The following is a 27515-nucleotide window of genomic DNA, read 5'->3' as shown; positions in this document are numbered from 1 at the left end:
GGTGCGCTGGAGACTGCTGTCAAACGCCTATGAGGCGGTGGCGCAGCCAGGGACCCTACGGAGCGCCAGATGGGCCATTAAGGTAGTATTAATGTAGATGCCATCGCTTTTCTCCTCTGACTGGGACATGCTCTCTCGAACTGCGAGCAGCTGCTGCCATTTACTAGGACAGCTTCCTGCTAACTTTGGCCAACTGGCAGTACCACTGACTGACTCACAATGCAACCACTTTTCTTCCTACCTGCCTTTTGTTTTCTTTTGCCACTGCCCCTTTCCCTTTAGGAGATGTTCATGGGATACAGCTGTTAACCTGCAAACACTGGCAGTGATTCCTTCCAGACACACATGCAGGCATCAGAACCGCAGCACCCTGACTATAGAAACGGCATCCATCTCTACACCCACACTTAAGCACATAATTGAGGCATGATATTCCGTACGGTTATTTCTGTTTATGCCTTGCTAAGTGTTAATATCATGCTTTAATTGAGAGAAAATTGGCTGTTGGCAAGAAACAGAAAAGAAGGTTACCAAACCCGCAACCATGGATAAGTGTTGCAATCAGTAATATTCTATTTAGTTAAGTAGCCTAAAATGGGATGTTTTGAGATCATTATTCAAATCACATTGGCAAAATCCTATTACGAGAATTAGTTTTCCAGAAGGGAAATGTACAGAATTATTGATGTGTAATAAACGTGCTTTCAGCGTCACATACACTAGGGGCATATTAGAGAACAGTGGGGCATATGACTCAAACGGAAACAAGGTCACAAGCATCATAGTCTGTCGTCTGCACGGAGAAAATAACGCATATTTTAAGTGCAACTCTGCATAATAACCCATGATAAATGCAAGACAATAAAGGGAAGCCTATAGGAGCTTTCTAAAGTGCAGAACAAGTCGCTATACAAGAATGTGACCCTAAACAAGCCAGAGAAGGCAGTTTGCAGTGAGAGAGTTGGGCTTGTCTTGGCACTGTATCTCCAGAGGCACAGGTTAGCCTTCCAACACAGCTGAGACTACCTCCCCGTCTCTCATTTTCCTTACCTCTCATTTTTCAGCCCAGCACAGGGCCTGGGAGGAGGAATGGGAACAGGAGTCCTTTGAAAAGCCCCAAGGGAAGATGGGCATAGAAGTTTAGGTCGCTGAACACCCACACAAAGTTCCCACATGCTGCATGGGCCTGTAGCTGTGGAGTAACATTAGACATATGATAGACATTTATACAGTGAACACTACACTTTGCTGTCAGCAAGTTGTACAAATGGACACACTTTATAGGCATACCCAAATGCTTATGTTTATACAAATATATAAACAGACAAGTCAGTGTTTTTAGCATCAGAACAATTCAAACCACATCTCTCAGACTTGAAGATATTTTTTAAACTTTCATAATTTAGTTTAATGTCTGGGTCAATTTCATCTCCACCCCTCTCTAGTTACAAACAACATCAGGAGAAGCCCATTCAAAATTTTAAGGTGTAAGTTCTTACACCTGAATTATGTTTCTGAATTGTAATTTTCTGATGAAATATGTTTATTCAGAGCCACTAGGTGTAGCTAATAATATGGCCAGTAGGTGTATCTCAGCCCAGTCTTTGCCATAGGAGTAATCTAAAGAGAGATGAAGAGGATGGGTGTCTGTGCTCACATGTCCCGAGAGGCTAAGATGAGAACCAGAGGCTTGGCATCAGCAGTGGTCAGTGCTGAAATCGAACGCACTGTCACTGAAGCGCAGCATACACGTATGCTCCGGCGAAGCTATTAGTGCGCTTGTAATATCAGAATGACACCTTCTCCCTTGGCTGCTCCTGACAAGGAATTTCCTCAACTAACAAAAATCACTGTACCTTGCTGTAACACAGAGGTAATTTGTTCAGTTGTGAATGTGTTTGATTTCAAGTTGAAGTTGTTGACCCTTGTTACTAAATATTTGACGCCGTCAATCACATTTTTATAATAAAACAAAATCCCTAATCAACAACTAACAATGCAAAGCAATTTCCCCAGTCAATAGAAAATAGCCGTTGCCATTTTTGTCTGAATGAATGAGCTAGTATTGTAGCACAGTTTTGTAAGACAAACTGGTTTTTACTTTTCCTCTGCAAAGTAACCAAATTCAGCTCATAAGCTCTGTACAGAGAACCACGTGTTTGAATATGCTGACAGGCACAATCATGAAGCAGAGATATTGCAATGAAAACTTTACAATGAAAAAACAAGGCCTGCTTATCAATATGAGATGTGTGCAGATCCATTTCCACCGGCTTTATCCAGGAAATCCAACCTGCAATGAACAGGATCAATTCCTTTATTTACAAGGTGCATGTTATTGCTTTGCTATGCAAATGCTTTCAAAAGCGGAGTAATGCCATTCTGCTTTTGTGGGGAAATTATCACTGCACCAGGACAAGCGAGCAGAGCTTTGATGGGTGCAGAATAAGGGTGTTAGAAAGCTAAGCAGTGTGTGTGGGTGTGCAGCAAATGGGCTATTTTGGATGTCTTCAGAAGAAAGGAAGCATTACTCGGCCCTATTGGAGCACTGAGGTATACTTCCAACACAGACGATTAACATGAAAAGCACTATCTAATGGTATTTTCCACTGCTGTGAGAAGAGGCTGTAATCACATTATTATTTGTGTCGGAGATCAAGATTAATCAGGGTTAAAGCATGTCACAATCTTTTAACAATACAATGATGGCGGCTACAGATGCTATTTACTGCATTATGACTGCATGTGTGTCTCCAAAGCTCCAAAGAGTGATAAACAGCCATTATTCTTTTGCTTCATGGATTGTACATTGTTATATTAACCCCACTGCCAGTTTATTTAGATTTAAAATATTCTGGCTTTGCATTTCAGGATTTTTTTCATCAGTCAAATAAGACCTTTCCAAAGGAATACATAGATTTTGGTCATAAAGTGCATGCTCTCTGTGAAAGCCAGTGGTGAGAGGAGGTTCAAACTTAATGAGTGCTTTGGCAGCTTGTGTGGAAAAGGCAGGCAGTGATTAACGGAACACTTCAGAGTACAAGGCACAGCGGTGCTCAAAGAAAACAGTGATGATCTCCACTTAATCGCGGAGAAGCCCGGAGCATCTGCCGCCAGAGCAGGGCAGCGGCACCGACGAGCTCCCGCTCCGCTAGGCTGTCATCTCCAGAGAGCTACGGCCATATGCTCGGCTCTGCCGCAAACTCACAGGAAGTTAATTTTCTGACAAAACACAGGGAGAAATATGACATTCAAACAAGTTGTGCTCAGCCAGGCTGAACGTGGACGCCGTGCCAAGCTCAAGCTGCATGTGTCACACTTAGGAAGGAGTTTATCTGCATGGATTTATACTGTTTTACATGCATTAGTATTATGCAAACAAAGGGTGGCAATTTTCATATTTTAAACTATAGGCAATATCACCAATTGTCATAGATAAAATTATACAATTTTAATCATAAAGAAAACCCTATACCTTCTATAGGGTGATCGACTGAAAGAACAGCATGGACAAAAAGATGAACTTCCCTTTCACTTTGCAGACATATACTATGTCTCCCAATGGCATGTCATTAAAATAATGTCAATCAAACGTTAAATAGAAGCTAACCTAACCTTGTCTGTGGAGACAAAATGCCATTGCACCCCAGAACAAAAGACTCACAGGTGTGAACAAAATCCTTATCACACTGGCCAATAAAGACGAGAATATAGTGTTTCTGGACCTCTTTCTTCCAGCCCTGTATATCAAACAGTGAAAAGACACTGAGCCTAAGGGATGAAGCCAGTTCTAACACACAGATTCTTTACAACAATAAGCAGTATCATATGGAATAGTGTCTGGGCCATCGCTGCAGGTGGGGCTGCATGTCTGGACTGACTAAACAAATGTAGGAAAGCAATATGGTCAACACTGGAGTTATACAGGAGAACAAACCAGTACCTCCCTATTGAAAAAGCAGCAGAATTGACTGCAAAACTATAGCCCAGAATGTTTGATTAGGCTAGAGGAAGATAAATAATATTTGTAGATGGAAAAACTGAGGAAAAACTGGGGCATAATGGAGACATAAACAAAACTCAGTACTTAAGACTAATCATATTGTACATAATGGAACCATATGAAATAATGCATATTATTAACAATAATAATTATACTGTTTATTTATAAGCACCTTTCTAACACCAAAGGTCACTTTACAGGACCTGAACACAATAAAAACACCATTAATACAATTATAAGAGGTTTAAACAGACATAAAAAGGAGGGTTTTGAAGTGGAACTTGAAAAGGCGTGGAGAGTCCAATATTGTTAGACTTAAAAGCAGAAAGAAATGGTTGAAAAGAGAGGAGAGGTCCACAATCTGTGATGTGCACATAGAACATCAGCAGTTGAGTGGCATTATTCATTAACCTAGACTGACACTTTGTGGTAAACGAGCTTATTTTGAATCAGGAATAAGAGTGATGGGTTGTTGCAGCAAGCAACAGAAAGACGGAGAGACTGAATCAAATGATATGAGTAGGCAAAATTAAGCTCCAGTGCAAGTGGAACACTTCACAAGAGAGCCAATTCCAATTCCACAGCACTTAATTTAGGATTTGTATGGTTCAGCAGCATGATACTGTGTAAGCCACCTAAGGACAGAGATAGAGAGGCAGCCAACGAAGAGTCACCAAGGCCCGTGAGGAATACAACACACAAAGATAGTACAGGCTTCCACAATCCCTCATGGTTTCTCTATCTCCAAACAGATAAAATAAAATGTAGTAATAATGTTAAACACACAAAATGATGGAACTGGACAAAAAAAAAAAAAAAAAAAAAAACAAGACGAAAGTAGCTGTCTGTTGGTCAAACCACAGCTAGATAATAGTGTTGTCACAGCACAAAATTTTTTTCTGAGGAATAGGCGACGTAATATCAATTTTAATAATTAAAACATATTTAAATACAACAAAATGTGGACACAAAACAATAGCTTCTTCAATTCTTAATCTAACTTATGATATGGATATCTAAAACTATCCACAAAAGGTCCAAATTTGTATCATGTAATTTGGTGGGTATTGATAATATTTCTCAAATTAACATTTAGTTTTGTTATTTTTAGTATCAATTAGTATCTGAGTGCCGATTTTTTTGATAACCCTATTGGGCAAATAGTTGTTTCCAAAGTTGTAGACATGTCCACTTTCCATCATTCAAAATGAATGCCTGCTGGAGCACCCACAATACTGTCAGCATTACAATAGCTCTGCTGCCAGTAAAACTTCACTTAAATTGACTGGGTGTCTTCTTGTTCCTCTCTATCACCAATCTCATTTTTTGTGTGTTTGTTTTGGAGGAATGCAAAAGTTGAATACAGAGTATAATGTCTATAATAATAATCTTTAAAGGCTGCAGGATGAGCACATTGAAAATAAAACAAACTGACCTTGCAATGTAATCTTCCAAGTTAGGGTATAAAATTATATTTCTGCACTTAACTTTGTTCATTTTTTTTTTTTTTTTATGTGATGCTTCAACTTCAAGACATTTACATTTCCTATGCCAAATTTATTTTTTTTTTTTTTTTATCAATATTGCCCAACCCTGCATACAGTGCAACAGAATAGACTAATACATACTATAACAGGCCTGTCACAATAAATACTATGTTGAGTTATCGTACAATACATGACAGATGGAATAATCATGTTGGGGGTCAATATTTATCGTGAGTACTTTTTCTTACTAGTCAAGAACTTCTAGTCATTGTTCAGCTGTGTATTGATTTGAGCCATAAGAAGTTTGAATAAATAACTTTTATGTCTCATTATAGATTCAAACTTATTAATGAAGTGTTTCATTCTGCTGTTTAGTCATTGGAGTGTTTGTGTTTTTTTTAACTGTATTGTAAATTTAGAATCTTTTTGGAGGGTAATCTTGCTGTAATATTATTGCATCAGTGGCATAAATAAGTTTCAATATTATTGTTTTTCATTTTTATTTTCTATATATCACACATCAAAATGTGTTATTGTGACAGGCCTATGCTATAATAATAATATAATTTTCTAAACATTCCTGTATTTATATGATAACTACATTCATAAAGATAAAAACAACAACACTGAAACAAAAAAAAAACATGAGCACAATTTTAGTTTACCTACATATGTGTGTTAAACTACAAATCTTACTACTAACAATTATGGAAGTGAGCAGGGACCAAGACTCGCTGGTCAAACGAAAGCCCCTGCTCTCCCTCTATGACCCTTGAGCTCCAGCTGCTTCAAACACTCTCTGCAGCTTCTTGATAAAATGCTCCTCTTTGTATTTGTTTCCCTGAGCCGGCCGTCATAACCTGCAATGCCCTGGCCATATCTCGCTAGTTTGCGCCATGTCTGGGAAAAAATAACAAACAGTCTTCTCCATTATTTCCACAAACGGGGAACGAAAGGTCCTCGCCCGGGCATCCCCACGAGAGCCTGTATTGATTACAACAATGCTTCAACTCAAGACAAGACCACTCCGGGGTCAGTGCTATTTCCATCAGAAAGTTTGCCAGTTTAAATTTACACGACTTCCTGCACGTACTTTTCCCCTCTCTCTCGCCTCCAGTGAGACTAGCAGGAAAAGCCGAGGAGTTTGAGAGTATCACAGTGCCAGTTGTGTAACAGAAGATGCTCACCCTTTGCACTGCAAGTGGGTGTTGTTGAGCTCCAACTATAGGCTCCAACTACTATAGGCAACCCACTTGAGAGTGCCGACCTGCTCAGAGGGGGCAATGCTTGGAGATAGAGACATGGAGAGTCGGTAAGAAGAAGGGACAATACTAAACGAGACGGTGAGAAGCAGTGTCTTACTGTTTTTTATCTCTTCTCTTACTTCTGTCAGGTTTGAGGATCATACATCACTATCGCTCCAAGGGCCTTATATATTAGAGCAGTCTGACAGACAGTCATCTGGCGTGAAAAGTTTTAATAAGGAGCATTATCATAACTCAAGCTTGTGTGTATATATCTTTTACAACAGGCATTTGACAAGAAAGCAATAATGTTTTACTCACTGTCCACTGTCGTTGCCCCATGCCATTAACCTGTTCTTCTTTCCTGTAAACCAAAGTACAACAGAATAAATAAGTAAATAAAAATGGAACAAGAACAACGTTTCAATATAAAAGGTAATGAAACCTTTATCATGAAAATTAAATGACAATCTTCTGCACACTCAACATAAATACGCTAGAGAAATATATGTTAAAAAAATATTTAATTCAGACTGTCTTTTAGAGTTTGATTGGTACGCAACCAGCTTTATTAAATTTTTGAATGATAAAAATCACTTTACTGTACTTGGAGGACATATTCGATTCACTTTTTTTTCTGGAATTTTCACAGTTAATCTTTTCTGATCTTATTTACAATCATAATGTGACCCGTTTTATCACATTATTTGAACATACCTACTAGTTTTAAAAGCAAGGTTTTGTAATGTGTGGTGTAGCAGCGTGTTTTTGTCCTCAAGTGTGGAGCGAAGAGCCGTGTCAGTGGGTGGACTCTTTCCTGCTGTGTGAAGTTTGATTAATACAGCCTCGACACAGAGTTCAGACACTGGGGCCACCTCTCACACACCCTGCTGTAAAATAATGAGCCTTCAGTGGCTAGGAATAATATACATGGGTGGAGAGAGACAATCCCTTAGTCCAAGTCCAAGCTGAATATATTCAAATGAAATGAAGAGAGGAGGCCTAACTGATTAGACGTGTCTCAGAGAAGTGGAGAGGGCTATATATTTCTCCTTTTATGTACATGTACTTAACTGTCACCTCTCGGCTTAACAATCCAATGTGGCACTGACACATTTGCATACGCTTTCTATAAATATGTGGACCTCTACCTGTTCCTGCACTGGCTCCATTCTTGCCGGAAACACAGAGAAGTCTTATTGGTCTTATGGGAGCTTAACCACCACAGGGGTAACAGCCAATAGCAGCGAGCGTTACTCATCAAGCCTGCCAAGCCCTCATATATAATAGAGCAGACCTTATGATTTACCTAAGCTTGTCAAAAGAGAAAAATTATCAGGCAAATGCGGTGTAATAAATTGTAATCCGTGCTGCATATGTTTGACTTGTGACCCTTGGCATTTCAAGGGTTGAGATGGAAGAAAAAGTGAGAGAAAGTAACTTGCAAGGTAAATTAGAACTTTGAGAACTTTTCAAAAGAGGTGCAAAGCAGGTCGTATATTTTTTTACGTAATAAAATACATGTTCTACGCACTTGCAGAAAAAGGCTATACAGCAATACCATTGCGGAAGTGAATTATGTACATGTTATTATTTAGTTCCATTAAATTATTCTAATATTTTTTGTGTCCATGCATTTTGAGTCTTTGTCGAGCACACAATGTAGTCCTTTTCCTATCATTATTTTAAATGAGAAAGTATGATTATAGCTTTAAAATGTTTACCTTGTGAAGTTTAAGTGCAACAATATTTTGTCTCTGCATATTTCACACAGTTGTTAATTAACACCTATCCTGTAGTAGCATGTATTTTGTAAACAGTTGCAAAGAGACGAAAACAATAAAATGAGAACATAAAACAGAATTAGAATGCAGATAATCATATATTGGAAAAAGAAACATACTATATTCAATACAAGCATAAAGTGACCCTACAAATTACGGGTACACAATAATACAGACACAAATAATTGTACATTATAAGATAGTAAGAATTTGATACAAAGGGAAAAAGCTTTGTTCAACACAAAAAAATAACCAAAACAGAAAGAGCAAAATGCTGTACCAAGTTGGCAGTTAGAAAGTTATACATGGAAAGACAAAAAAGTTGAGGATTCTGAGTTAACTTTCTCAAGCGCGTGTCCTCTCTGGAATAATGAAATAAAGATGAGAATGAAAATGACACAATGCAAAGAGAATGAAAACACTGGCTGTCCCTGTGTTTTCCTCTTTTGTTTTGTCATTTTAGTTTTCTTGTTTTGCTTTTTTAACTCCTGAGGATTGCTATGTGGGAGTATGATAAACAAGAGGTGTTAAGAACATGTAAAACCAAAACACCAAAATACTGGCAGCTGATACACAAACAGGCACATGCTAAACAATAGGATTTCTATCCAAGTTTGTACATTCATGTTTATCCCTTATTTACAGTTCAGTACTTGTCCAGGGATGGCTATGTCTGTGTAGTATTTTATATATGAATAAATATATTGACAACAGAGGTGCAGTGACTGATGTATACTTTGGTCCCAATACACTTTTACACTTAAATGTAAACCTGTCATGATAATTACTATTCGACTTATCATTGAATGTATGACAAATGCAATTATATTTTTAATATAGGGTCATTATTTATCGTGTGCACATTTTCTTGAGACTACTGGAAACTTTCTGTTTGTTTTTTTTGCTATATGATAAGATTGAAGTCATAAAAGGTTGAATGAATAACTTCTATGACTCATTACAGAAGAAAATAAACTACTTAAGTGTTTAATTCTGTTGTTTATTTCTTGCAGCTTGTTTGTTTGTTGTAGATTTAGAATAGATTTTGGGGTATAAATTCGCTATTATAGTCTGTCATTTCTTCAGCAAACTATTGTGCTTCAATATTTGTTATCGTGACAGGCCTACTTAATTGTAAACAGTAAAAAGGAAATTGGATCAAGTGCTACTTTCAATGCCATACTGTGGAATATTCAAAGCAAAACAGAACATTAGTTGACGTAATCTACATTGATCACGTCAACGTACTTTGTCTAATTAGTTCCATCACTGCTGTTGTGTTATCATAATGAGCACTTACATCATCCCACTGTAACCCACCTCACCTTGTATCTTTACGGCTCTCTTACCCTCACAGTGGCAGATGTTTGCGGACTTATTTACCCACCCCTCCAGCCACCTGCCCGCTTGTGGATGTGGCAAGGGCAGATGCTGGCGTGGGGGGCGCAGAGGTCCGACAGCGCAGCATCAGTCTGACGTTCAGGACTGATGGGCAGGCCCGAGCACTGGCAGTCTGGCGGGCACTGCGTTCACCCTCCTTTGCCCCCCGCCGGTGCCCCGCTAGCCTCCGCCGCACTTTAGCGAACCAGGCAGTGGAGCTTCTCAGTGGCTGGTGGCCTATTGCTTTACTCCCCCAATAAAAATAGCCCGTCCCATTATTCTTCAGGCTCCCCAGAGGCCGCAAGGTCTCTAGCATCATTACCAGGACTAAGGATCTGACTCTGCTACCACCACCCCCCCACCTCTCCTTCTTCTCTAATTATAGGTCAAGTACTCTTTTTGTAAATTATAAAACCTTTGTTCTTATCAAGAAAACTCGAGCAGACATCAGGACAAGATACTTCAAGCTGTGAAAGGGGTGAAAGTCAGATAAAGAAAGAGGGGGAAAATGTTGTAAAAATTAAAAAGGAGGGGAAAATTTTCAATTATAAAACCAAGCTAATTTGGTATGACCAGCCACTGTCATGCATGGTGACGGAGCTCCATTATGCAGTCATTTGAGCTCTTTCAAATTAGTTATGTTAATGTCCTGCGTGTGAATGTAACACTTGGATGGGACAAGATTTCAGCAATTAATTTCTACAGTCAGCAGAGAGACAAGCAAATTTATTTTCCCCCTCTCAGGGAATTGGTGGTGGAGGGAGCGAGGAGGGGAGAGAGCATTCTGGAGCAGGGAACAAGCTAAACACAAGACCTAAATAAAGCCTGAACAATGGGAGCCAATGCCTCCTCATTCATTCAATTGACAATGTTTTGCAGCTTAAACCTGTTTTATTAATTATGTTTGACATTTCCTTAATTAGTTTCATTTACACCAAATCAATCCCTGCTGCTGTACAGCGTCATTTATCATTTTAAAAAATTTGCATAGCCCGTGCTGACTTTTTCTACTTAATTATACATTAAAAGTGTCAGGCGCGCTTGCTGCCTGGCATTATCTGAGGCAGAAAGGTTTGTGGCTGGACGGGGGTGGCATTAATCATCAGGGCGGGTGCGGGCAAGGGGTGCTCCCGGTCGCCAGTGGGGAGCCGAGTAGGGCTTCTCATTTTCCTAGTGAGATGCTTTTGGGGTTGTTACGACCTCAATGACCTATGGGGAAATGCAGACAAATATATGACCTCCAGTCCTTTAAACAACCACAGCGTGTTTATAAACTACAAAGAATGACACAGAAAATATAAACATAATGCAATGCACACATAAAAGCATCACAAGGAAACACAATTCCAGCAGAGTGCAGTTCTACATGGAGCAATTTGGCACATTTAGTGTGAAATGTCCATCCTGGTTCATTTCTCTTAATTCACAGTATATTGGGGCTGGAATTAGCACAACACGTGACCCCAGTATGGCTATAACAAGCACAGTTACTTGTGGTCATCAAATCATATATTTTATACTTGCTGTATTGCTATATTACCACTGTATTTCCCTTAATCTGGAAGTCATTCAGTTGTCTGTTGCTAACTGAGTAGCTATTACGTTCCATTTGTGAGCAGTGAACAAACTGACAGCTCAAACGCCTGGAAGGCCCACTCCTGAGTAAATCCTAAGAGTGTTGAGGTGAACATGGCTTTACAAATCACCCATTCAGGAAGCCAGACAGAAATTGGCAGGTAGGTACAGCCACGGTGTCAGGAGTGAAAATTACTCTGAAATGTGGAGAGGCTTGGTGAGTGAGTGTGAATAGTGAAAGCTATGGGTGTCACAGTGCACCATGTTCACATGAGAAATCAAACAAGTGTATTTTGGAGCAGAGTCAACATTTTAGTACTTCAGAGAATACAGTAAGAAATGTTGTTTGTAAATATTAAATGCATGGTGGCATTTATATTCTTCAAAACATTATCATGGGCCTAGTCTATAAAAGATGAATGGCATCTAAGGAAGCAGAGAGTGAGTTGAAAATCTTAAGTGCTAATCACTGGGATATGTTCAGTGTAGAAATTAAAGCAGGTCTTGTCCCAAGTGAGTAGTTGGTTTTCATAAAGTCCCCTGAATGAGCTGTATCAAGGAAGCAGCAGACACCGCTTCATTCGCATGGTCCTTCAAGGAAAACACAATGGAGAGGGTGGCAACAAAGAGGTTGATGAAGTGGCTAATGCCCTGAGTCTGCCCCAACAGGAGCGGCGGGGGTCGGCCAGAGGCGGGCATGAAGGCATGGCTCACTGCCTCAGCTGGCTACTGCTACAATACAGTAAAGCACCATGCAATTACTGCTGTACGGGCCACTACATAAGAGGATACAACTTTGGTTAAGAACTGTTTATGAAAATAGAGATATTTACGAGAAGTAAAATGCGAGTAAAGTGACTTGGTGCCTTAAATATAATAAGAAAAAAATCTAAATCAGCATATTAATAGTGAAAGGACTGTTAAAGTAAAATTATTTCAAACTGAAATAAACCTCTAAATCATTTTGCTCATGCAAAAAATGATTTACAGAAGTAAACGCTCAAAAACTTAAACTTTTCTTCTTCATAACCCCCCCTCAAACATTACTATGAATTCCCCAACTAGAATATATCCCCTTTAAATGCAAAACATTTCCACAGTCAAGGATTATGTTTTCTTTCAGAATATTTGAGAAATCCTTTGTGAAAATATGGTGATGAATTCACGAGCCTAAAACTCCTGGGTAGTTTTTACATTGGCAGAAAAACGGAGGGAGGGAGGAGAAAAATCACCTATTTGGATGGCATACATTACCATTACTCTTGTATTGTGTCTCCACTTTTCATAATGACGGGGATAAGTGTCCTGCTCCAAATGCGTATCCGCTGACAATGGAGGCAGACATTACTTGGTTAAAAGCTCAGGGTCCTGTGGGTAAAGAGGCCCAGAGAATAAAGAGTATCCGTCATGGCTAACGAGCTATAAGGATAGCACATTGCCTTTATAAATCACTACATCTTGCTGTTTATTTAAATTCATTGGTGCCTCATTATAACTGAGCTATGCACCTTTAGGTCTGAGTTGATTAGCAGTGCCATAGCTCAAAATGGCTTTTAATTCAGTGAAACGCAGCTCTGACCTTGGTGCCGTAACCCTGACTAAAACACGCAGCGACTCCCACATTAATAATGATGCTACCTTTACTGGGCCGCTGAGCTGCACTGCTGCTACTTAAAATATGTATTATTAGTTACCAGCGACGGCACATTTATCACACCAAATTACCCTTCGGTGTAAAACTGCTTAATTCTGGGTCCCTGTACCCCTCTGCACTATTACCTGCTCTTTAGAAAGGCCTGGAATTAAAGTAGGGATGAAATGTCAGGGTAATGGGGAAGAGGATGCGGGTCGATGGGATGCACACTTGATCATTCCCCAGTGGCCTTCTCCATATCCAGACGATATACTAAATGTGTCTTCCTTATGAGCAGAGTTCCACTGAGCCTTGCTTCGCAGACCTTTAAAGATGTAAATGAAGGGGACTTTGTAAGGTACTTCACACTGTTCATTGTGTTCATTAAAATTACATACAAAGCACGCAAGCCTGACTGAGAAGTTTATGTATCAAGTCACTATGAAAAATTTATCTCACAAACAAAAACTTTGGATTAGAACACTTAATACAGATAAAGAAAACTAGAGTTCATACTTGAAGCACTTATTCCTATACATTACATAAAACTGGATGCAGCCCAAAGCCACTAAACACGTGTCATTGTTTTCTCTGTGCACCCACAAGAGACTGATTACTTTGACCACTTGGCTAAATGATTAGATCAATTAAGTCCTTTGGAGAGGGCATCAACAGCAGCCTGCCACAGCTCCAAGAAGACCGCTGGGACTTGGCCCATCAGAACCGCTTCATTAGGTCTCTGGACTCTCCCCAAAATGGCACGGCAAAGACAAAGACAGAAGACCTGAGGAGAGGAAGACAGTGGGGAGAGGGAAAAGGCAGCGCAAAACTTCAATAGGTGAATTAAATGTGTTCCCACGGCAAATTGTCTCTGGGTTCAATTGTGTTTATGTGGTGCAACAACTCAACAACATGTTAAACAATACAAAGCGATCTAACAGATACAAAAGTGGGTGTATTTTGAGTGTTAGCCATATAATCCATTATTATGAGACCTGTGGGAATGCGTTGGTATACAGAAATTCCTACTCTCCAAGGACAACATCAAACAGTCCAGTAATAATTTAGATTACTGGGGACAACACTATGTGGGGTTTACAGAAAAACACAGACAGTGCTGGCATAAACACATTTTTCATATCAAACACTGGTGTATAGTACATAAATATATGCACAATACATTAATGGTTCCAGCTTGTGTGAGCAAATGGCAAGGCTGAAGATGCGATAGGGGAAAAAAAAGAGACCTTACACACGTTCCATCAGATGTCGAATCAATTAGTCACGACCATATTCCAGAGTCAGAAATAACCACAAGTCCTACTAAAGTCTCGGGGGAGTCATGGATAGGAACAGGCAACACAGAAGAGATGGGAAAAGATCCAGAGACCCAAAGGGGGGTAAAAAGGAGGAAAATGAGAGAGGAATGAAAAAGGGGGAATAAATAATGCCGTCTGTTCACCACACTATTGATCTCTATTTTCCTAGATTTCCGTACATTCAGGCATTCGTAGGCCAAGAACTTTGCATATCAGAAGGTGCTCATATTGCACCCTGCAAATAGTGTGGTCATTAACATGCGATGACATCATGTTCATAATAGCACTACAGAGGGTCTTCTCCATAATGTATACAAAACCAGCTCAACTTCTTCTCCACTGTATTATCATTTCTCTGTGCTTTCACTTGCTTCTGTTTGCCAAATGAGCTTCTGAACTTGATACAATATATATGTATATTAGTAACTGGTAGAAAAACAACTTAGCATACAAAATATTTGTTTGTTTTAGTACTGATAATCATGACAAAGCCCCAAATGGGCTCACTTTTTCCGCACAGAATTTTGAATACATGTGCCATACTGTGTGTAGAGTAGTACTAAACTATTTGTAAAAAACAGTGGTAAAAATCCTGCAATGAATTTTCTAAAAAATCTGTATGTATATATATTTTTTTTTAATCAAGCCAACTAGGATCCAGAAGCTATTGTCAGTTCTGAAAATATTGGCATGCGGAACTAGAATTGGTCCTATGGTGAGCTACCACGGATCACTCCTGAAAAAAATTATTATACTGACATACCCACTTAATGGTTTTATATTTAGTATAAAACAGTAAGTACATATTTAATAGTTAATAAGTATAGTGGGAGGCAGATGTTACAACTTGGTAACCCTAAAAGAGAAAAAAGTTGTTTTTTTTGTCAAAGAAACAAAAACAAAGACAAAACAAAACAAAAAAAAACACAACTAAGGACCAACCCCAGTGGAGTGAGTTGTTTTGCACATGGCCTTAGCCCCTGGAGATGGTGTGAAGGAGAGTAGGTAGAATTTCGACAAAGACAGAGAGGTACTGTGCTCAAGTAAAAAGTACCGCAGAGGAGGCCAGAGGCATCCCACAGTCCCCTCCGACTCAGCCGCCTTTTATTGTCCCATGTTCCAAAGTGTGCTCCTTGTTGTTAAGGTTTGTCAGCAGAGCATCAGTGAGACGCATCAGAAAGCCATGGTCCCCTCTCTGATTCCGCCACATTAGACGGCGTGTGTTTGTGCCCTGGGGATCGCACGCCTCAGCCTGTGTTTTGGGTACTTTGTCAGATGACTCAGTGTGTGTGATTTATGAGCTCTGGAAAGGTTGCATTTCCAGCACGCATGGACGTCCGCATGGTAAATGGAGAAATTCTGAATTTATTAACATACAATGAATGATGATTAATGTTTTGGTATAGATCATGTTCTCTTTTTGGATGCCTTGGTGTGGGGTGATATATGCAGCAATAAAATGATATGCATGTACTCAAAAGCACATTGTGTAAGAGTTGAGCCCATGACTCTTTTAGACACAATCAGTGTGTCTGTGTGATGACAGTATGGGAATATTCCACTGTGTTGTCTATGCTATCTGCAGGAGAATATGTATGCTGTATACTGGATATACAAAGCACAACAGTACTTCTGCATGCATTATCCTCCACACAAAGTGAAACAGCCTCATCTACTATATAAGCACCTTGCATAGTCAATGAGAAAATGTATAAATTAAAAACACAAAACTGTGTGCAAAGGAATGCAATTTAGAATGATATCAGGATACATTTGGAGATCCATTTGTCAAAATCCCCACCATTATTAACTTTTGTATTCTACAACACATCCTCTGTCTCCCTCATCAGCTTTTTCAATATCTTCTCAAATACATTACTGCCAGTGTATGTTCACCCTAGGCCAATTACGGCACTGAACCAGAACGCTGAGGAGTCCAGAAGAGAGTTTTGTCATATATTTGCCTTTGTATCTCAGCCAGGTCCTGGGAACTGTGGGTAGGGAAATAGCAGGTGTTAGCCATCTAAAACCAAAACAGTGACAACAGACAAGTCAATATGCAGCAGCATGCTCCTGACAGCTTTTTGGGACTGAAGCAGCATCTACCTCAAAGTATTGTTCTGTATTTCTAAACTAGAAATGGACCTGTCTTAATTCAATGCCCTCCTTGTTTGATCCAAGAACACTGTAGCAATGCATCAAACTGGACAGCTGATATTAACATAAAGTTACATATGTGATTATTATGACGTAACTGAATCAAGATTGCCTAAATGTCTATGGGCCTTCACAGCATATCTGTTCATAATGTATGTCTGCCTACATAGCGGGTACATGTGCTTGTGGGCTAACTTTATACACATGAAGTTGCTGTCAAAAGGCAGTGACTACTGATGAGGGATGAAGAGAATCAGAAACACATTGGGCAGGGAATGAGATGTGAGCCGCAGGGTCGCCCTGGCACAAAACACAACTGCCTCGCACATCATTACCCTCATCCCTCTAATGCGCACAACACTTAGAGCAACAAACAGCCCTGACACCATACACATCATAGACATTTGAAGAAGGGCTCAACACTCAAATGTTTTACACACACTGGGATGTATAAATGTGATGCTGCAACTATTCCCCAAACAGAATCACGCACTTGTCTACACCTGCAGACTTTACACTATTCTCAAAACTCAGTGCATTTATGACAAAAACAGATGAGAATCATTTGAAAAGAGAATTTGGCTCCACTGGAAAAAAGTATGCCTATTCAATAATAAGACCTCCATAACACTACAGTAGTTTCACACTGTAACGGATGCCTTCCTCCAGTCTTACTGCATGAGAGGTTTTAAGAATGGTGCGATTGTGGGAGCACGAGGCCAGAGAGAAAAACGGGAAGGAAGTGGAAGAGAACAGAAGATATGATGCAGAAGAGTGGAAGGGAGAGGTAAGCCAAGCATAAAATAACTTCAATCTAACATCCTCTCACCGGGGTGGTAGGAGGCAAATAGCAATCCCACCAATGCGGCCTGCCCAAGGGGGTTCCCCCCACCTCTCAGTGACCCATAGAGAAGAGGATCATGGGAGAGAAGGGATGAGACAAACCCACTTCAATTAAGGCCCAGCGACGTCTCGTCAGTACAGCAGATGAGGTGTCAGAGAGTTCAGCTGTGGATAGATCACAGAGGAAAAAGCTAGTCCTGGCTCAGCAAAGTCAAGGTCTTGCATGCTTAGGACCTCACTTTATGTCAAGAGTCCATACCACTTTGCGGTTTTGTTTTAAATACACACGTATATATTCAGAGCTCCTTTGTGTGCTACACGTGGGCTATGCCTCATGTCTGTAGATACACCGATGTTCCTTCTCCAGGGCCTTTTGGATTTAGGGGTGAGATAAACTTATCAAATTTCAGCATTAGCGCTGAGCCACCTCAACATATCTGCAAATGACATTTAAAGGTCAAACAGGCATGTACAAAAGGGGATTCACTTGCTATATATTATAGAGCATCAAGATTGCCCTCGGTGGAAAAGAGTCAAATCATAGAAAAAATGTGGGAAAGGATGTCAGTAAAGATAAATATATGATTAAAAAGACACAACTTGCACCAGACTACAAAGATTAAATGTTACCCATAGGCTAGTTTAAAGATGAGGTGGGGAAATGAAACTCCATTAAAATATCTTCCTTACATTTCTATTAGATGAATGAAAAAAACATATTTAACTTAAAACATATCAAAGGTGCTTTAACCACACAATAGCTAGTATTAGATGCAATGGATCTGCACAGTTTTAGTTCACTACTTCTATAGGCAACGTTGCAGCACAGCATAGTTAATACAACTGTCATCCTTCTGTTTTCATATGGACAAATAAGGTAGGCAGAGCTTACACCCGTACAGAAGCTACTCTTCCCTCTCTTTGCCCAGCAGCACCCCGTGAAGCTCAGCTTGGGAAAAACAAGCTGGATTTGGCTCAAGTTCTTGCCTCCTCCCAAGCTCTGCATGGCTGCCTGGTGTCAGAGCGCCAACTCTCCCAGCCCAGCTGCACTGATTAGCACACGCAGATTATTAACCAAGCATCTGAAGCACTGTAGTTCAACTCTCTGTGCAAATCGCTGCATCTATCCTGGAGAAAAAAAAAGTCACATAGTCACACATAAGTCTTCCCAAAAATCTAATCAAAACATCATATTCCTTCATTTGTTTTACCAATTCATCATGTTACCCACTCCTGTCTTGTTGCCAGGATTTTACCTTTACAACCAGGAAGCGAGCCTACCACTCAACCTTAAACTTGAATAATAGTTTATCAAGCCAAACTGCAGCATCTGATGCTTCCCCCTGTCCTATTGCCAAAAATACGCTTGTATCTCTCCTTCTTGTCCTCTCTTCCACCCTGTTCTCTTCTTTTTCTTCCTTTTCTCCTCCTCTCTCTCACTCCTCACTTTCTCCAGAGCTTTGCATTTGAAATTGAACAGACACACAGCCAATTTATCATAGGCTGACACGTGTCATGTCCAAGGCCTAACCACAGGGACTTACAGTAGGCATTGCATTTATCCCCTTTGTTGTCAGCAAGGACCAAGACAATACCAAGAGCTATTAAAAGGGGCAGGGAAAGTGAAGGAGGTAGAAGTGCAAAATGAGAGAGGTGAGAGAATACAACTAAGCACTATCTGAGATTGCATACTTCTAATGTCGGCCCCTTGAAAAGGTTACAGACCCTCTCAACATTTAAGACACTTCATCTTTTTAGTCCGCAATCAAAAGTCTGTAAATTTAATTCAGGGATAATGCAAAAAAACTGTGCAAGAATGTAAAAAAAAAAATGAATGAGACCTTTTTAGGCACGGGATGTAATTTCCCCATCAAGAGGCAAAAGACAACCTGATCTTTGAAGAAAAACTAAAATGTAAAGTGAGGAGGAAAAAAAAAAAATTAAAATTGCAAGCAACTAAGGGCATTCTTAAATATCTTAAGAAGCCTGGAAAGTTCATTTAGTTGCTAAGCTACCATTTAGAGGCTTTCATCGGCTTCTCTAAAGAGCAAGGAGATACTTAAAGGTAATCATTCTTGAGACATGAAAAGAGGACAAAACTGTTAATGTGCATCATGTAAAACCTTTTCTCTTTAATCACATTATCGCCGTATTATCGCTTCTCTCTTTGAGCCGTTTCTTTAAAATAACACAAGTGCTTATCGTTATACTGTGTGGAAAGGCAAAATGATGACCCCGTGCGATAGTACTGTCACTACAAAGAATGTATACTCTCCTCATGCAGACTAGGTAAGGGAGATAAAGAGAATGGGGACAGAGGCTAATGAGATGAGGGAGGGGTGTAAGAGCACGCAATGAAGTTATGAAGGTTATTAATTGCCATCTCGCATATTCACAAAGCTTACATTTTGCTTCAACTTAACACGAGTATTTGGCGTGAATGTTGAATAGGGAGATTTATATTCTACTCGAGGACACTATAGGATTATAACTGATAGACACTCTTTACAATAGAGAAAGGACTACACCTACCTCTTATTATTTCAAGGCAGAATTTCTGTTACAACTTCAGACATCTTTAGCTAGTAGCAGGCCATCAGACCTAAGAGCCACTGAGACTGTTCATTACACAGTATAAGTGACCTTTTATAACCAGCTTTGGAAGCCATTTTAGGTCTGCCAGTAATTAACAAGTGGTTATGCATGGAAGACAATTAATGGAAGGTCAAGTGTTCGCCTGGTACCCTTTTCAAGATGCTATTGGGCCCATGACACAGACTTTGAAGTTCAGAGCCCATCAGATTGTGCCTGGTTTTCAGAATAATACTTCACACATGGGACTAAGTCACCTCTCACAGTTCCATTTCTGTCTAGACAAGGAGCAATGACTGTAATGTGGCTGTGCGGATAAATATCAGAGAAATCAAATAGATATGTGGAGAACTGAGGAGAGACCCTGGAGTCTCCATGTTTAATGAAATGTGGCCCTGCAATGCGCACAGACTGTTCATACTTACACACTGTTCAGATGATAACTGAAATGAAGGGTAGCCATCATAAGCTGGTCCACTGGCTAATCATAAAGAGAGATAGTCCGTCCGTTTACAGCACACAGAGCTGACTTATTCCTCTCTCTGTCTAGTATATTTACCCTATTTTTTACTTTCATATTGTAAAGGCTGATGTTGACTGCTATTAAATTTCCCTAGAGGGCATGCTCCTTCACTCACAGGCTCCTATCAAATGAGCCAACAAAGCATATCAGGGTGTCGTGTCGTGAAACACTGCATCACCTTTGTTCACCCTTCATCAACCCTCCGCCCCCATCCTATTACCCCAGGACTATTCCCTATTCCCTGCTTAACCCTTGTCTACAGCACTGGTGTCACACAGGAGCAGCACTCCTCTGCTCTCCCCATTCCACGTGCTCTAACCTTCACTGACATCTAACATACACTTGTTGGCCCTGACAAATGAAAATGCATACAAACACTCCGAGGCCCTAATGCTTATAAATATGCTACACACATCAAGGTGTAATTTAACTGTGGACAAGGTTTAATGTTTTAAGACCTATGCCCTGTATTTCATCATCAACTTATTTTCTCTTTTACACCTGTTCTCTACTCTGCAATACCAGATTAAATACACAATAAACAAACAAAACATAGATGAATTAAAAAAGAATGGAATAGGATAGTAGTGTTCACGTTGTCTGTGCCAGTTGCCTGCCCAGGCACCTTTGGGATTAGTGAAGTTTGATTTCATGGCTTTCTCTCTGTTAATTAGGGTTTGGAGGTGACTCTTGGAATGAAAACGGGCAAAATGTTCAAAAAAGATAAGCTTCTTCCCACATCTCTACCTTCCAAAATGTGTGACCCATATACTGCAGTACCCTGTGAAGAAAGTAGAACAATCAACTTATTTGAAGTTATAGGCCACGCTGTGTTTGTGAGCTTGTGCCAACGTAGGCTGGGTAAATCACTCAAACTAATAACATGAAATAGGCTGCAAACATGTATGACAATAAAATCAACAACAAATAAGAGAACAAAGAAGACAATGTTTTTCCTAATTAGTAGTGCATACATTTGTTGAAGTATCTCAGCATACATGTCAATTAATACCGTCCCCTGCTGGTCTGGAGAGGCGCTGCATGTGCCCCATTGTCATAATAGCAGAGTTGTGTACAGCATGCATTTACTCAGAGGAATACAAAAAAAGTCTAAATAAACAGACTGACAAAATAGTATTATATGGGTGTACTTTGACCCAATTTAGGGTTTGTTGAGATTCATCTGTACCAAGATGCTACAGAAACCCAATGTGAGATAATGCTTTTACTGAGTTGAGAAAAAAATAATTGTTTTAAATGAAGTTATTATTAAAATATACCTCTCAAAACACATCACCAATAAGACATTCTGCAACAAACCCAAAAAAATGCTTTTTTTTTTTTACTTAAATAAAATTATTGGTCAATAGTTGGATAACGAGTGAAGCAAACAAAAGAGGAGGGGAAAAAGACGCTGGGGGGAACACTAACAGGGTGCTGACAGCATGTAGAACAGTCACCAGATATCTTTAATCAGTCAAATGTATTTTCCCTCTGCTCCGACTGGGGAATTGTTCAGCGGTCAGACCTGCTGGGGAGACACAAATGAATGTTGGCGGAGGTGTGGACAAAGCCGGCCGTAAGGTTATGGCATGTAGATGATTGGAAGTGGGCCTGTTTCTAAGGAAGCTGCCACATCCTGCCGAGCGCATGTCACTGGCAGATGATGACGCCTGGGTCTACGGGCAGCTACTTAGTACACAAGGGCCGGGACTCTAGTGCTGTGTGTTCAAGAATCATGAACACAAACAATTATTAGCAAAAATGTGTAACTGATCAGTCACTTCTGACTCCAAATATTTTCTGAGAAGGTGCAAACATTTATTCTATCTAAAAAACTAACAGTGCTGAAAATAGAGCAAAATTCAAAACAAATCAAACTTGAATATAGTTCCTTATTTAATTGAATAGTCTTGTTTCCTTTTGTAAGAAACAATGGGAAACGAGACAACCCTGGTTCACACACCAGTAGGTGGCAGAAATGCATCTTTTACGCTGAATACCCCCAGCATAAAACCAATCACAAATTACATTTATTAAAGGACTTTATAATAATATATGCATATATATTAAAACAAAAAAATAAAAATGAGAATATTAAATTGAACAAAAAATAAAAAAAATAAAAAAGTAATTTGGTGTTGGGCAAGTTTATTGTCCCTGACCCAAACCAAAGAGATACCAACCAATATTTCCACAATGCCTTTGAACCTCATCTGCACTCATCTGCAGACTTCTCTGATAGACCGGACTAAAATGTGTGGGTCAAGAGAAAGGGACTGAATGAAAAGCCAAAAATGCAGACTAGATATAAATGCTGAAGGGCTGTGATTCTCAAGGTCTCCACGAAGCATAGCAGAAAACACAGAGAGAAAAGGCCAACTCCACAAAACGTGCATTGGAAAAAGGGCAGTAGACCAGGTGTGGAATTGTGGGTAGCGATGGAGGAGAGAAAAGGGGAGTATAAGGCTCGGCATGTGAGCGGGGGCTGCTGCTGCTGAGGTGAGAATTTTCTTAATGGGATACAGGTGACAACATGCAAACCAGCGGCTCTAAACAATGACTACCCAGAGAGCTGAGGGCATACACTGCATGATCAGAGGTGAGCACAAGTCTGGAGTATCAGAGGTGAAAATAGACCATTCACAATATTTAATGAGTAGATTGAGTACAAGTGTTGTTCTGTTTTATTTAGGCAAGTAGTGGTTATATTTTTAAATTTTTATACCATCATGTTCAAATTGAAAGAAAAAAGGGATCTACAGCAAATTAAAAAATAGTAATGTTGAAAAAGAAACCAGGCAAGAATAAAAATAAATAAATAAATAAATAACTTTGAACTTTGGAGTAAAACTGAGAACTACAAAGGTAAAATGAGTCACATCTACAAACAGCAACTGAAAACGTTAGCAAATTTACTGTACAAAATGTAACTTTTGTAGCTGGTAATTGTATTGGTACGTTTTTATCTGACACCATGTGCCAGCTATAGGAGCCTAAAGTAGACTTGAGCGAGACAGACACTTTCTGGAACAAAAAGTGCCCTAACCTGCCACTAAGGTGAAGGTGTGTGTGGCCAAGTTACGCTGCCTCAAAAAGAACTACTCATCCTGGAAGGGGACACTAAAATACAGGGCAGTCTGAGAGAACAGTGAGTTTAGGCTTCTAAAACTCTTCTAGAATTTAAACATAGTCACAGTAGATTAATATTAAAATTATATTGACTTAATATTTTTATTTAATTATTTAGGTTTAGAATATACCAAAGACACCAATTTCTTTATACACAACTAACTAATATGAAATATGTGCTAAATGATGTCCTGAAAGAGGAATTAATTTAACCAAAAAGAAAAATCAAATCCAAATTCACTTTAAATTTGGTTGGATTAGGTAATTAGATACTATGATTATTCTGAAGCCAAAAGACATTTGAATAAATATGCAACACTAATAACGAGTGATTGTTTTGATTACTTTCTTTGAGTCAACCTTGACCCCAGTTTTCAACCAGTGATTTCTTGTGAAATGAAAATTATTTTAATTTTTGTCCCAGCAAAGCAAAATTATATTGTCAGAAAGAGTTTTAAAAAATTCTAAAAGGCTGTCAAAATTAATTAAAATATTTGCAATGTGAGTGTGCTTTCTTGTACTTTTGTGCAAATTCTGTGATGCTAAAAACACATTATTTATCAGAGCATTAAATTCTTCATGATAAAGGCTTGTTAATAAGCATGCACACAGAATTATGTGGAACACTGCTGCCCCCTTGTGTTAATTATGTGACTATCCCAACACGGAATAAAAGCGTATGCAATCAATAAGATCAGAAAACATATCTGTGTATAGTTTTATACCTAATACTATTAAATGTGAAAATTGTTAGAAATCACCAACTGGATACTATACGTACAAGTAAGTGTTTTAACTTATGCCAAATACTGTTTACAATGTTTGTCTTTTTATGTTATAAAGGCGTACTTTTAAACCACTTATTCTGTCAGTGTGGGCTGCAGGTGGTTTAAATTATTAAAATGTCAAAATGTGGTTTCAACTACAAAAATGAGGTGGGTTTTGAAGTTGTCTCTGGGCTACTTGCCCTTTAAAGGCACTGTTCATTTTTAACTAAGACGATTGCTTGACCAGAACGTCTAGCCTTAACTCTTCTCTCTCATCTTGGGCTTTGGAAATTAAGTTATTCTCATCTGGCAACACTCCCTCCCCTTTATTCCCTTGATCACAAAGAAGCCGTCAAGCCAAAGATATGAAAGCACCCCACAACAAGCCTGGACTCCCCCCAAAAAGCATGCCATGTTTCTTATGCAAATGTCAGAGAGAAGCACTTACAAGAGGACTTTAAAAAGTATGGAGACCCAGCCAGTGCAGCTGGGTATTATAATGCTTACTCGCTAATTTATATGGGTCAGCTGTGGAGGAATAGAGCTGCCAATCATTTTTACATGTAGCAGAATTTGTCTGTCTACAAACAGGGATACTTTGCGGTTGCTATGGAGACTAATCCCCGGCCCGCGACTCCCTCCGCACCTCCAGTCCACATTCGCTGTGTTGACACTGTCAGGCGCTTTTTGAAACTACCTGATCACACATTTAGCTGCAGGCTGCTGGAGCCACCGGGAAACTCTCAAATGGAGTTTGCTGTACTCGAGGTCAGCGAGAGGGCTTTCCAAGTCCCTGCTACTGCATCCACAAAGTATATACAAATGTATGCAAACACAGGTGTCCACCACTGTTTTACATATAAAGGCAAACTTTAAGGCACTAACACTGTTACTCAAAATATAGTTTAAGAAATAAACATTACCAACTTAAACAAATAATTAAATCGAGCGTTGCCAGGTAATGCATAAATATTGAAAGGTGCAGACGATTAAATAACACATATTAGCATGATGACAACCCAGACAGTATAGATTTCGAAGAGGAATATTCCAGGTTGTCTGCTTAAAATGCTGTGCATAGATCCTATACCTTCTCCCTGCAAATCAAATATTCATGCACTACCTTGTTGTCTCTAGTCCTGAGGGTAGAGCTGGAATTACATATGCCTCACACGCATCTTCATGAATCATATATCAATGTATACCTACGCACACGCGTAGTGGCCATTATAGAGTCCACAAGCACACAAATGTATAGACAAGAGAAAAGAATGATTGAACTTATATCTATATGGGAAACAACTGTCTACCTCTTAAGGTTTATTTACAATGTACAGATAAGCGCTCTTGTTGTGGTAGATGAAACCTAAAGAAAAAGAGAAAGAGGAGGACTGGTTGGGGGCGTTCTCATATTCTTGGGGCAGTGGCCTTTTTCGGTGCCAAGACAGGCAACTGCAGCCCCCTTCAGTTAAGCTGGAAAATTGATGTGTATCATTAATTATGTCAGTAATACCATAAATCATCACTGGGTGCAGCAATTAATTATTTTCTACTACATGACAGTGTAGAGATAAATAAGTGGAGAGGAAGCTGAGGAGTGGAAAGTATGGGCACAGAGGAGGGGACCTAAAAAGTGGTGACTGGGAGGGACAGGCTATTGGTCCATCAGTGAGTGAAGGGAGAAGTACACTCACACGCTCTATTTACCGGACCACTGGGACGTGACGGGAACGTGACAGCCCCCCTCCTGCTCCCACGTACCAGCTTTCTTATAGGAGCCACAATTAGGCCTGAGTGAGACAGACACTTCCTGGAACAGATGCAGGAGACTCACCCTGTCCTGCCGCTAAGGTTAAGGTGTGTGTCACTGAGTTACCGCTGCCTCAAAATGAACTAATCACCCACTGAATGGGCACATAGACTCCCAAAACACTCAACCAAAAAAAACTCTTTGAATCCAGTACAACCATAATATGAATTCATTTCAGTGATTAATTATGGTTTAAATCATAATTAAAGTTGCATACTGTAACACAGACATACCAAATGTATTTTTAAAATTCAATGAATGACAAATTTATGGGGTACAGCACAAGCACAAGTAGACCTATTCTTTATAGGTGGGTTTGACTAAATTGCCACTTGAATAAAAAGCATCCCTCGTTCATAAAAGTGTAAAAAGAGCAAGTGAAGAGCTCTCCATAAATGGTTATCCAAATTGAACTTAAATTCAGGCTAAATGTTTATTTTATTTTTACTTTTTGTAAATGACAACTCTTTGATAAACAGCATGAAGAAAATGATAACAAATTCTAGTGCTGTACATCAGAAATCAGTTTGAGTTGGCACAATTATCTAGTCACAAAGGCTGCAATTGTATTAGATAATAGAATGTTTTTCTTTTTACAGAAAAATCTTGTTGTGGTTGACCTCTACAAGATGAAATGCAGGGTCTTCTTGTAATTTAGCAGCTCATATTTGAGTTTTCTCTCAAATGTTAATGCTCCAGGAGATGTTTACAATGTGCACTCTGAACAGAATCCTACTTTTTAAACACATTTCGCAATTTTTATCAGATTTTTTTTCCCCAAAACTCATGCTTATAAATAAAATGAAGATAAGAGTGTAGTGGGAGATGGTCAAGTCTCTGGTTCAGTTTAAGCTTGGACTGAAACACATCCATTCTGCTGGACCTCTGCGGACGCTGCGTATCGATCTGAAAACGGGGAGGAGATGAAGAGAGGGGAACGCGTGCTGAAAAAAGTAAACACCGCTACAGATGACAAAACACTGATCACCCCGGAGACCTGGACCTTCCCCTCTCTCTCGCTCTCTTTCTCTATCACTCTGAATGACCTCTGACCCCCGAACACCAGGCCATGTAGATTTTACTCCGCGTGAATACATGTGTTTGTTCATCTCTACCTAAACCCTCTAAATAAGACCCGTCGGTTTAATTTGTGATATTCTTTACGTGTGGAAAAGTGATGCAGCATACACAAAACAACAAAGGCATGTATACGGCAATGTGTTTAATATCAAGTGTGCAGCACAGTTTAATCAATACCAGTCCGCT

General features: G+C 39.5%; 1 long non-coding RNA gene across 1 annotated transcript in view; it reads right to left on the bottom strand.

The window, feature by feature from the left end:
• LOC129411208 (uncharacterized) overlaps positions 1 to 27515 on the bottom strand; it is a 244771-nt gene that overhangs the window by 203281 nt on the left and 13975 nt on the right. Inside the window, exon 3 of the long non-coding RNA XR_008633188.1 lies at positions 7056 to 7098. This is a non-coding gene — a long non-coding RNA (uncharacterized LOC129411208). The remainder of the gene's footprint in view (positions 1 to 7055; positions 7099 to 27515) is intronic.

Source organism: Boleophthalmus pectinirostris, unplaced genomic scaffold (genome assembly GCF_026225935.1).
Source record: "Boleophthalmus pectinirostris isolate CB_2022bp ecotype Guang Dong unplaced genomic scaffold, ASM2622593v1 HiC_scaffold_4, whole genome shotgun sequence".
NCBI classification, from domain to species: domain Eukaryota; kingdom Metazoa; phylum Chordata; class Actinopteri; order Gobiiformes; family Gobiidae; genus Boleophthalmus; species Boleophthalmus pectinirostris.
Note: the sequence above shows the minus strand (reverse complement) of the source record. Positions and strands in the feature narration are given on the sequence as shown.